The sequence below is a fragment of the Phalaenopsis equestris genome, unplaced genomic scaffold (genome assembly GCF_001263595.1).
Source record: "Phalaenopsis equestris unplaced genomic scaffold, ASM126359v1 Scaffold000114, whole genome shotgun sequence".
Lineage (NCBI taxonomy): Eukaryota > Viridiplantae > Streptophyta > Magnoliopsida > Asparagales > Orchidaceae > Phalaenopsis > Phalaenopsis equestris.
The window spans coordinates 197,104-201,589 of NW_018164556.1; positions in this window are offsets into that span (position 1 = coordinate 197,104).

Here is a 4,486-nt window from a genome sequence, read left to right on the forward strand (position 1 = left end):
TAGTATAATATGATCTAAGGTGTTACAATAACAATTATGTTGTTGTTTTTTGTATGATGGAACACATGACCTTGATAATCAAGGAGAGGTGGAAGGAGATGTTTTTGGTAAGGCCAAAAAAATTTGAATTAAGACAACATAGTGTACATATTGAAAAAAAACTTCATTTGACATGATTTTTAAAAAAATTGGGAGGCCATAATTGATATCTACCTAATTGAAAAATGTGAAATATGTCACAAATCCACGGTATCAAATTTTGATTTTTTTCATAATTGTTGATAGCTTTGGTTTTTAATGAAACCAATCTCATAAGATTATGACATTTTTTAAGATTGAAGAACATAAGAAATATTGAGTAGTAATATTGAGGGTCTGTTTGGGGTAGCTGCACCTTATTAAATAATCTGCTGATAAGCTGATTAAAAATAATCTGTTGATAAGCTAGGTGCAGTAGCTATTACAAATTTTAATTTTTTTTTGAAAAAGTCAAACCAAAGCAAAAAAATTGCCACCGCACCTAGACATGTGCGGTGTGAAAACGCTGTTTTTAGCATTTTGAAAACGCATAAGCTACTTAAACGCAGTTTACCCAAACAGGTCAGGTGCATTTTCAAAACACAACCGCATCAAATAAGCTGAAAGCCACTTAGAAATAGCACATATATTGTGTTTTAAAATGGTACTTTTATATTAACATATTGAATGACCATGTAGTTTACATACACAAAAAACTATTTTTGCAATAGTTAAAAACCTATTCCAATCCCCATTTGTGATTTTTGTATGTTAATTTTCAAATTGTATGTTAATACTTTAATCATTTGATTGTTTTATGTATGTAAATGCCGCTACTTAATTTATCAAATTTCTGATCTAACTTTTTCAAAATTTAATCTCGTTAGGGACTACTAAATCCGAATTTAAAGAATTTATTAAACTCACCTGAGTTAAATCTTAAAAGTTGTCAAACAAATATAGTTAGGCTGGTAAATTACATACATAACATGTTGTTGTTGAGAAAGTGGAGTCTTGTCCACTGCAGCTTAGGCGAGTTATTAAACCGAAAATTAAGTTTAATAACTTTCCTTAAATCTCTGTAGCACGCCTGATCTTCGAAAGTTATCATTGGGTCCTCTTTTTCCTTTCAAGTGAAGAGAGAATATCTATTTTTAACCTTGGGTATGGATATTTTGGTCTCTTGGTGAATAACTTCTCCAACCATTTGATCAAACGACTCATAGTAATCCCCCTTGATCATAATTTTTTTAACAATTTGATGTTTTAATGAGCTCGAAGTTGAATGAACTTGGGCTAATTGGATCCCTCTCATTGAGACGCTCAATTTGACAATAAATATATCAAATAATTATGGTTGCCTTTAAGTAAATCTTACTTGCTTGGCTATAAATTGGATAACCCAAAGCCCTGGAAAATATCTCTCCTACCTAATTCCAAGTCTCTCCGTTGTGCAAAAGAAAAAGGGAAAAAGAAAAGGCCGCTGTAGCTTTTCTTGGGTTTTGCTAAAAAGTAATTCCTTTGATTTTTTTTTGGGTCTTTAATACAGGTGTTATATGTTACAACCTCATTTGGAATACAACATTTGCAAGCAGGAGTCATGGGCGACGGTGGACGATAGCGATAAGCAATGGTAGACGGTATTCGATGGTGGTCCATGGCTACAGAGACCGAAAGTTATCATTGGGTCTTTACTCCAAAACAGGCTAAGGAATTTCTATTCTTCCTCTTTTTCCTTTCATGTGAAGAGAGAATATCTATTTTTAACCTTTGGGATATGGATATTTTGGTCTCTTGGTGAATAACTTCTCCAACCATTTGATCGAACAACTCATAGTAATCCCCCTTGATCATAATTTTTTTAACAATTTGATGTTTTAATGAGCTCGAAGTTGAATGAACTTGGGCTAATTGGATCCCTCTCATTGAGACGCTCAATTTGACAATAAATATATCAAATAATTATGGTTGCCTTTAAGTAAATCTTACTTGCTTGGCTATAAATTGGATAACCCAAAGCCCGTCATGACCTTTATAGATCTCCACACAGTTGCTCGCTAAACTGCTCATTGTTAGTTGTCGAAGTGCCCATTGTCGGGAGTAAAACTAATTTCATAACCAGCTTCAAAATTCGGGGCATTTGCATAAATATAGAACACAAGTTTTGTGTAGTTACATATATCACACCAAAACTTTCAAATTTACATATCTATCACTCAAAACATTAGCATCACATCAAAGTATCACTATTATGACATTTTAAAAGTTAAATACATATTTTCATGCATAGGCTTAAAACAAAATAATATTATGTGTATATATGATAGGATAGACATGAGATGCAAATATATAATAAGAATTGTGGGTTCCCCATGTGAATTCCTATATAGTAATTGTGAAGGAATAAAAAGAACTTATTTTAGCTCTCTCTTCTATGTTTCCCTGTGTTTTTTCTTATTTTGGTTTCTTCTACTCATGGGTTGCAAAACCTCAAAGTTTTTCATGCTTGTGCATTGAGAATGCGCCAGCACAAATCTCAAGGAGATCTAACAATCTAGGAGACAAAAAATACAGAAAGGTCCACAGACTGGAGAGCAAAGAACTCACTTACTTGACCAAATGCAACCCTCTAAACTAGAGCTAGAGGCCGACCGGGTGTAGACCACCCGAACCGATGACTAAGGCTAATCGAGCCTAGCAAAGGCATCACCTGCCTATCGTTGAAACTTAACTCGAGGAGAGAATACAGTATCATCACATGCCTTTGAGATTTTTCATCAGGGGCCACAAATTCTCTCCCTCTCTCTTTGTCTCACACATCCATGGGTGTGATTTGTGGACATATCCGGTATCAACAATACTAAACTCCTATTACCTATCATATAACTTCTAAATGCAATACAAACAAAGCGTTAAATAATAGATTTAGCTATTGACCACATAATGGAAAAGGATGAGATTGAAAGACTGCTATTTTTTAGCTCTATAATAAATTTGAATTGTGGTTTCAGCAAATATTATATGTTTGGAGTGCTAAAAAGGCAAGTTTTAGGGGTTATGTATGTAAATCTCCGGATTAGGGATAATAGAAAAAATTAATTGGCAAGAAAACTCATTCAAAGAAACTTTTCATTCTTACTTGATTTCAGCTGAAGAAACACAGCGAATAAAGATCGAAACAGAGAGTGATATAGATTCCCTTTTATTTTGAAACACTTAACTCGCTGAGAAAAAAAAAAAAAAGACAGCTTTCATGATAGCCATATCATCTATATTAAAACGAAGACAAAGCTTTCATGATAGCCATATCATCTATATTAAAACGGCGAGGAAGCAACAAATCCCTACACACCAAAAGCACGCAAACGAAGACAAATCCAACACAACGATCAAAGACTACCAAGCCGAACATCAGAACGGATCGAATCACTCCAAGTGGCCCTCTTCCTCATCCCCATCTTCAGAATCAAAAACCCCCTCACCTTCGGATAAATATTTATCATCGAAATCAGCTCCTGAGAAGTCCGGTTCTTCTTCGGAGAAATCCGCGTCGTCATCCTCACTCAGGGCCGGCGGTCGGCTTTCGCGCGCGAATCCCCGAGCTTGGCTAAGAAGGGCTGGAAATAAGACTTGGTGGACAGAGCTAAGACAGGCTGGGAGTTCGGGGCGGCTGGGCACAGAGATAAGCGCGGTGGAAATTTGTGGGCTCAGAAGAGTGTGGCGTGATGCGGAAGCGACGAGCCGTCGCAACGCAGAGGAAGCCAGAGCAGCGTTCCGCAGCATAATCGCTAGCAGAATGGTCCCCGATTATAGCTCTTGTTCTGCGTGGTACGAGGGGGGCGTCTAGGGTTTTTACGGGACGCGAAGAGGGTTTAGCGAGAAGGCATTATATTGGACCAGGGGTGCTTTAAGATGTTCCTGCGGTGCATTATAAATTTAAGTAATTGTTGGCCTACGTTTCAATGCTAATATCAGGGATTTGGGAGTTCTTACTAATCGTTTCAATGCTAATATCAGGGATTTGGGAGTTCTTTATAAAAATTTTGTTAAAACCTAAACCCTAAACCAAAAATCATAAAACCTAAATCCTAAATGCTAAAAACCATGAACCTTAAACTCTGAATTTCAAACTCTGAACCTTAAACTAGGGCCGTCAAAACGGCTCGTTCGTGAACAGCTCGTGTTCGACATGTTAAGAAGCTCGTGTTCGGCTCGTTTTGGCTCGAATACTACTCATCAAGTTTATATATATATATTAAGCAGTATTTAAAAAAAAATCTAATTGACTACAAGGCTATAAAGATTTATAACCAATTAAAATATTCATTAAAAAAATAGAATAAAAAATATTAAATTATATTCAAATGATGTTTTAATATAAATATGACATATTGCTCAAACCCTTATTTTCTTATGACTACATGATTAGAGTTGTTAAAATGACTCTTTGTTCGTGAACAGCTCGTTG